This window comes from Rhincodon typus, chromosome 44, assembly GCF_021869965.1.
Source record: "Rhincodon typus isolate 14 chromosome 44, sRhiTyp1.1, whole genome shotgun sequence".
Taxonomy (NCBI): domain Eukaryota; kingdom Metazoa; phylum Chordata; class Chondrichthyes; order Orectolobiformes; family Rhincodontidae; genus Rhincodon; species Rhincodon typus.
Genome location: NC_063375.1, coordinates 2965592 through 2974595, shown reverse-complemented (window position 1 = coordinate 2974595; position 9004 = coordinate 2965592).

Sequence of the window (9004 nt, the reverse complement as noted above, 5' to 3'; positions counted from 1 at the left end):
AAATAAGCATTTTAGTCAAAACAACATTAAAAGTTGAGTCATTTGGTAATGTTGAGATTTTTGCCTTCTGAAATGCTTATCTCACTGAAGTATGCATAATAGTCAAAACAACATCAAAAGTTGAATAATTTGATGAAGTTGAGATTTTGATCTTCTGATGTGCTTATCTCAAGAAATCAACATTTCATTCAAACCAACATCAAATACCAACTCATTTGCTGAAGTTGAGATATTGGTCTTCCGATGTGACTATTTGAGTGAAATAAGTGTGTTAGTCAAACAGCATCAATAATTAAGTCATTTGATGAAGTTGAGATTTTTAAATTCTGAAGAGCTTATCTGACTGAAATAAGCATGCTCGTCAAACCCACATCCAAACTTGAGTCCTTTGGTGAAGTTGAGATTTTAGTCTTATGATATGCTTATCTCGCTGAAATAAGCATGTTAGTGAAACCAACATCAAACTTTGAGTCATTTGGGGAAGTTGAGATTTTGGTCTTCTATAGTGCTTCTCTCGCTGAAATAAGCATTTTAATTTAAACAGCATCAAAAGTTATGTCATCTGGTGAAGGTGAGATTTTAGACTTCTGATGTGGTTATCTCCCTGAAATAAGCACGTTGGTCAAAACAACATCGAACTTTGAGTCATTTGGTGAAGTTGAGATTTTTGATTTCTGAAGTGCTTATCTCACTGAAATAAGCATGTTAATCAAAACAGCATGAAAAATTAAGTCATTTGGTGAAGTTGAGATTTATGACTTCTGAAGTGCTTATCTCACTGAAATGAGCATGTTCGTCAAACCAACATCGAAACTTGAGTCATTTGGTGAAGTTGAGATTTTGGTCTACTGAAGAGCTTAACTTGCTGAAATAAGCATTTTATTCCAAACAGCATCAAAATTTGAGGCATTTGCTGAAGTTGATATTTTAGCCTTCTGAAGTGCTTCAAACGATGAAATAAGCATGTTAGTCAAACCAACATCAAAACTTGAGTCATTTGGTGACGTGCAGATTTTGGTTTTCTGAAGTGCTTATCTCACTGAAATAAGCATGATAATCAAATCAGCATTAAAAATTAAGTCATTTGGAGAAGTTGAGATTTATGCCTTCAGAAGTGCTTATCTGACTGAAATATGCATAATAGTCAAAACAACATCAAACGTTGAATGATTTGGTGAAGTTGAGATTTTGGTTTTCGGACGTGCTTATCTCAAAGAAATCAACATGTCATTCAAACACAAATCAAAAACTAACTCTTTTGCTGAAGTTGAGATATTGGTCTTCCGATGTGATTATTTGAGTGAAATAAGCATGTTAGGCAAACAGCATCAATAATTAAGTCATTTGAAGAAGTTGAGATTTTTAAATTCTGAAGTGCTTATCAGACTGAAATAAGCATGCCAGTCAAACCCACATCCAAACTTGAGTACTTTGGTGAAGTTGAGATTTTAGTCTTATGATATGCTTATCTCGCTGAAATAAGCATGTTAGTCAAACCAACATCAAAACTTGAGTCATTTGGTGAAGTTCTTATTTTGAGTTCTGAAGTGCTTATCTCACTCAAATATGGATGTTTCTCAAAACAAGATCAAAAGTTGAATCATTTGGTGAAGTCGAAATTCTTCTCTTCTGACGTGCTTATTTCACTGGCGGAAACCTGTTAATGAATCCAACATCAAAATTTGATTCATTTAGTGAAGTTCAGATTTGGGTCTTCTGTCGTGCTTATGTCACTGAAGTAAGCATGTTGTCAAAACAGCATAAAAAGTGGAGTGTCTTGTTGAAGTTGAGAGTTTGGTCTTCTGTTATGCTTATCTCGCTGAAATAAGCACGTTAGTCAAAACAACATCAAAAGTTGGGTCATTTGGTGAAATTGAGATTTTGATTTTCTGAAGTGCTTATCTCAATGAAATAAGCATTTCATTCAAACCAACCTCAAAAATTAACTCATTTGGTGAAGTTCAGATATTGGTCTTCTGATGTGCTAATCTGAGTGAAATAGTCATGTTCGTCAAAAAAGCATTAAAACTTAAGTCATTTGTCGATGTTGAGATTTTTGACTTCTGAAGTGCTTATCTCACTGAAATAAGCATGTTAGTCAAACCCACATCGAAACTTGAGTCCTTTGGTGAAGTTGATATTTTAGTATTCTGATAGGCTTATATTGCTGAAATAAGCACGTTTGTCAAAACGACATCAAATGTTGAGTCATTTGGTGATGTTGACATTTGTGACTTCTGAAGTGCTCATCTCCCAGAAATAAGCATGTTAGTCATACCAACATCAAAACTTGAGTCATGTGGTTAAGTTCAGATTTTGTTCTACTGAAGAACTTATCTCACTCAAAACAACATTTTTTTCGAACAAGCTTCAAAAGTTGAGTCATGTGGTGAAGTTGAGATCTTAGCCTTCTGAAGTTCTCAAATCGCTGAAGTAAGCATGTTCGTCAAACCAACATCAAAAGTGGAGTCATTTCGTGAAGTTGAGAATTTTGACTTCGGAAATGCTTCTCTCAATCAAATAAGCATGACAGTCAAACCATCATCAAAACTACAGTCATTTGGTGAAGTTCTCGTTCTGGTGTTCTGAAGTGCTTAACACGCTACAATAAGCATTTTAAACCAACCAGCATTAAAAGTTGTGTCATTTGGTGAAGTTGAGGATAGAATCTTCTGAAGTGCTTAACTCGCTGAAATAAGCATGTTAGTCAAAACAACGTCAAAATTTGAGTCATTTCGTGTAGTTGAGACTTTGATCTCCTGAGGTTCTTACCTCATGAAATAAGCATGTCATTCAAACCAACATCAAAAACTAACTCATTTGAGTGAAATAAGCATGTTAGTCAAAATAGCATAAAAATTAAGTCATTTGGTGAAGTTGAGATTTTTGACTTCTGAAGTGCTTATCTCACTGAAATAAGCATTTTAGTCAAATCAGCATCAGAAGTTCGGTGCTTTGGTGAAGTTGAGATTTTAGTCTCTGATATGCTTATCTTTCTGAAATAAGCATTTTTGTCAAACCAGCATCAAAAGTTGAGTGTCTTCGTGAAATTGAGGTTTTGGTCTTCTGATATGCTCATCTCGCTGAATTAAGCGCGTTAGTCAAAACAACATCAACATTTGAGTCATTTGGGTAAGTTGAGATTTTGATCTTCTGTAGTGCTTAAGTCGCTGAAATAAGCATTTTAATTTAAACAGCATCAAAAGTTAGGTCATCTGGTGAAGATGAGATTTTAGTCTTCTGATATTGTTATCTCCCTGAAATAATCACGTCAGTCAAAACAACATCGAAAGTTGAGTCATTTGGTGAAGGTGAGATTTTTGAGTTCTGAAGTTCTTATCTCACTGAAATAAGCATGTTAGTCAAACCATCATCAAACTTCGAGTGATTTCCGGAAGTTGAGATTTTGATCTTCTATAGTGCTTATCTCGCTGAAATAAGCATTTTATTTTAAACAGCATCAAAAGTTAGGTCATCTGGTGAAGGTGAGATTATAGACATCAGTAATTAAGTCATTTGAAGAAGTTGAGATTTTTAAATTCTGAAGTGATTATCAGACTGAAATAAGCATGCTAGTCAAACCCACATCCAAACTTGAGTCCTTTGGTGAATTTGAGATTTTAGTCTTATGATATGCTTATCTCGCTGAAATAAGCCCGTTTGTCAAATCAACATCAAAAGATGAGTAATTTGGTGATGCTGAGACTTTTGACTTCTGAAGTGCTTCTCTCACTGAAATAAGGATGTTAGTCAAACCAACATCAAAACTTGAGTCATTTGGTGAAGTTTAGATTTTGGTTTTCCGAAGTGCTTATCTCACTGAAGTAAGCATGTTACTCAAAACGGCATCAAAAGTTATGTCATCTGGTGAAGGTGAGATTTTAGTCCTCTGATATGCTTATCTCGCTGAAATAAGCGCGTTAGTCAAAACAACATCAAAAGATTGTAACTTGGTGAAGTTGAGATTTTTGATTTCTGAAGTGCTTATCTGACTGAAATGAGCATGGCAGTCAAAGCAACATCAAAACTTGAGTCCTTTGGTGAAGTTGAAATTTTAGTCTTCTGATATGCTTATCTCGCTGAAATAAGCACGTTTGTACAAAAAAAAATCTAAACTTGAGTCATTTGGTGATGTTGACATTTTTGACTTCTGAATGCTTATCGCACGGAAATAAGCATGTTCGTCAAACTAACATCAAAACTTGAGTTATTTGGTGAAGTTCTGATTTTGTTCTACTGAAGATCTTATCTCACTCAAAACAGCATTTTATCCGAACCAGCATCAAAAGTTGAGTCATTTGGTGAAGTTGAGATTTTAGCCTTCTGATGTTCTCAAATCGCTGAAATAAGCATGTTAGTGAAACCAACAACAAAAGTGGAGTCATTTGGTGAAGTTATAATTTTTGAATTCTGAAATGCTTCTCGCAATCAAATAAGCATGATAGTCAAGCCATCATCAAAACTACTCTCAATTGGTTAAGTTCCGGTTTTGGTGTTCTGAAGAGCTTAACTCGCTACAATAAGCATTTTAAACCAAACAGCATCAAAAGTTGTGTCATTTGGTGAAGTTGAGGTTATAGCCGTCTGAAGTGCTTAACTCGCTGAAATCAGCATGTTAGTCAAAACAACATCAAAAGTTGAGTCATTTCATGTAGTTGAGATTTTGATCTTCTGAAGTGCTTACCTCATGAAATAAGCATGTCATTCAAACCAACATCAAAAACTAACTCATTTGGTGAAGTGAGATATTGTTCTTCAGAAGTACTTATTTGAGTGAAATAAGCATGTTAGTCAAAATAGCATAAAAAATTAAGTCATTTGGTGAAGTTGAGATTTTTGATTTCTGAAGTGCTAATCTCACTGAAATAAGCATTTTACTTAAATCAGCATCAAAAGTTAGGTTCTTTGGTGAAGTTGAGATTTTAGTCTCTGATATGCTTATCTTTCTGAACTAAGCATTTCAGTCAAACCAGCATCAAAAGTTGACTGTCTTTGTGAAATTGAGGTTTTGGTCTTCTGACATGCTTATCTCGCTGAATTAAGCGCGTTCGTCAAAACAACATCACATTTGAGTCATTTGGGTAAGTTGCGATTTTGATCTTCCACAGTGCTTAACTCGCTGAAATAAACATTTTAATTTAAACAGCATCAAAAGTTAGGTCATCTGGTGAAGGTGAGATTTTAGTCTTCTGATTTGGTTATATCCCTGAAATAAGCACATTAGTCATAAAAAACATGGAAAGTTGAATCATTTGGTGAAGGTGAGATTTTTGAGTTCTGAAGTGCTTATCTCACTCAAATAAGCATGTTAATCAAAACAGCATAACAAATTAAGTCAGTTGGTGAAGGTGAGATTTTTGACTTCTGAAGTGCTTATCTCAATCAAATAAGCATGTTAGTCAAACCAACATCAAAACTTGAGTCTTTTGTTCAATTTCAGATTTTGGTCTTCTGAAGTGCTTAACTCGCTGAAATAAGCATTTTAATTTAACCAGCGTCAAACGTTAGGTCATCTGGTGAAGGTGAGATTTTTGTCTTCTGATCTGCTTATCTCGCTGAAATGAGCACGTTAGTCAAAACAACTTCATCAGCCCCTGGTAAATAAACCCTAAAACACAGGAGCCCCAGTGTATAAACCCTGAAATACAGACCCCCCTTTATATTACCACAAAAACACTTTAAAAACTAAAGGAACTGCGGATGCAGCAAATTCAGGAACAAAAACATAGTTGCTGGAAAAGCTCAGAAGGTCTGGCAGCATCTCAGACACTTCCGCCATCTGCAATCCAACACCACCACCAAAGGCATTTTTCCCTCCCCATCCTCATCTGTTTTCTGGAAGACCACTCTCTCCGTGACTCCCTTGTCCGCTCCACACTCCCCTCCAGCCCCACGACACCCAGCACTTTTCCCTGCAACCGCAGGAATTGTGACACCTGCCCCTACACCTCCCCCGTCACCCCCAACCCAGGCACCAAGGAGACTTTCCACATCAAGCAGATGTTCACCTGCACATTTGCTAATGTGGTATACTGCATCCGCTGTTCCCGTTGTGGCCTCCTCTACATCGGGGAAACCAAGCAAAGGCTTGGGTACCGCTTTGCAGCACACCTACACTCGGTTCGCACTAAGCAACTGCGCCTCCCAGTCACGAACCATTTCAACTCCCCCTCCCATTCCTCAGATGAAATGTCAATCTTGGGCCTCCTGCAGTGCCACAACGATGCCACCCGAAGGTTGCAGGAACAGCAACTCATATTCCGCTTGGGAACCCTGCAGCCCAATGGTATCAATGTGGACTTCACAAGCTTCAAATTCTCCCCTCCCCCGACCGCATCCCGAAACCATTCCAGCTCGTCCCCGCCTCCCTAACCTGTCCTTCCTCCCACCTATCCCCTCATCCCACCTCAAACCCCACCCCCATCTCCTACCTTCTCATCTCATCCCGCCCCCTTGACCTGTCCGGCCTCCCTGGACTGACCTATCTCCTCCCTAACTCCCACCGACACTCATCCTTACTGGCTCCATCCCCGCCTCTTTGACCTGTCTGTCTCCTCTACACCTACCTTCTCCTCTATCCATCTTCTATCCGCCTCTCCCTCTCTCCCTATTTATTTCAGAACCCCCTTCCCCTCCCCCATTTCTGAAGAGACCCGAAATGTCAGCCTTCCTGCTCTTCTGATGCTGCTTGGCCTGCTGTGTTCATCCAAATCTACACCTTGTTATCTCAGATTCTCCAGCATCTGCAGTTCCTACTATCAATGAGGAAAATGAGACCCTGTTAGCTGTTCCAGGCCAGTACTGAAGCACTGTCAGAGGGATAGAACTGCTGGAGAGACAGAGAGTCAATAATGAGGGAGCGCCTCATTGTAAGCGGGTGAGAACTGAGGCAGTGCCTCACATGTATAGGCTCTGTATTGAGGTAATGCAGCACTAGCAGAACTGTTGGGTGCATTATTGTGAGAGGGTCAATCTTGTGGCAGTGTCTCATTCTAAAGGGGTCAGACTTGTTGGAGTGCCACAAGATTGCAGCACTGTGAGAATGTCAGACTGAGGGAGTGCCTCATTGTCAGATAGTCAGTACTGTCAGAGCTTCCGTGCTGAAGCAGTGCCTCATTGTCAAAGGGTCCACACTGGAGGTATTGGAGCAATTGTCTGCCACAGGGGTCGGTGCTAGGATCTTTGTTATTTGTTACTTATGTGAATGATCTGCATGTGAATGATCTGAATGTGAATGTACAAGGCATGATGAGTAAGTTTGTGGATAATGCAAAAGTAGGAGATGTCATTGATAGCAAAGAAGGTTGTCAAAATTTACAGAGGCTTCTCAATCAGATGGGGAAGTGGGCTGAGGATTGGTAAATACAATTGTATACAGATACAGGTGTCCACTTTGGAAAGTCAAACCAAGTTAGGATTTATACAGTAAATGGTAAAGTCCTGAATTTCATCCTCTGACAATGTTGCACTCCTTCAGTACTGACCTGCAACAAAGTGGGACAGCCTCAGGCAGACCCTCTGACAATGAGGCATTCCGTCAGGACAATAATCTTCAATTGTAAGCTAATCTGTAATATTATTTGACCTGTTAAGTTTATAATACTTCCCGTGTCTCCTGTAGAATACGCAGTTGCGCTTCCTCTCGCTCTGCCTCTGGGTATGCGAAGCTGCTTTCTTCCATACTACCCTCAAAAATAATGCTGGCCGTAACCCTCACCCCACATTCAGCCTGAACGCTAACCCTCATGCCTCAGTCCAACCTCAGCCCAAATCCTAACCTGAGGCCTAATGCAAACCATGAAACCTCAGTCCCAACGCTGACCCTAACCTTACCTCTAACTCTCGCCTCAGCCCTAACACCTACCCGCAGCCCTGTAATGCAAGCCTCATCCTACACTAACCATAGCCTTAGTCCTAAACCGAACGGAGCTTCAGCCCGACTCCTAACCGAAGACATAGAGCCTCCGGTACAGAAACCCGAAGACACAGAACCCCCAGTACAGAAACCCGAAGACAGAGACCCCTTTCAATTAACTGTAAAACACGAAGCTCACTATAAATAATCCCTAAAACATAGACATCCCTGTAAATGAACAGTGAAACACAAAGCCTCTGTAAGTAATCTCCGACGCAGAATCTCATTTAAACAAACGCGAAAAAGAGCCCCCTGTAAATACACTCAAGCACAGATACCCCTTTAAATATAACCTAAGAAAGGTCCCTCGGGAAGTAAAATGTAAATTTCAGCGAACCCAGTCAGAAACCACAAAACACAGAGACCTCTGTAAAGACAGAGCCCCCTGTAAATAATCCAAAACACAGAGCACCCTGCACACAAACCCTAAACGTTAACTGTTTTTGCCTTCACAAATGCTGCCAGACCTGCTGAGCTTTTCCAGCAATTTTGTTTTTGTTCCTGATTTACAGCATCTGCAGTTCCTTCGGTTTTCAATTAACTAGGCAGTCAGTTAGATCAAATGGTTTAGTGTCACATATTTACCAGTCGGATTCAAACATGCGGTACACGTTCGCTCATGTGGTCACTTGCTTATCTTGTAACCTTTGCCATTGAATATCCTGTGGTCTGCCCTGTTAACTCATATCGGTTAGCACTTAACAAGGCTTCTCTCAGAATAGCGCTTCCGTGAAATTGAATGAAAGAATGAGAAAACCGGCAATAGTGAAATCTCAAGAGCCAGCCGCGGTAATCAGGCTACTAAACTTTCTGCTGTCGTTAAGTAATTCCCAACCTCATCAAATCATATAGGGTTGATAATCTTTCTGGCATTCTCTAACTTTAAAAGAATAAAAGGACCCACACCCTTCATTGCCCTACCTCAAATGCCTCAGTCCTGACCCGCTGACAATGAGGCGCTCCCTCAGTCCTGACCCGCTGACAATGAGGCGCTCCCTCAGTCCTGACCCGCTGACAATGAGGCGCTCCCTCACTCCTGACCCGCTGACAATGAGGCGCTCCCTCAGTCCTGACCCGCTGACAATGAGG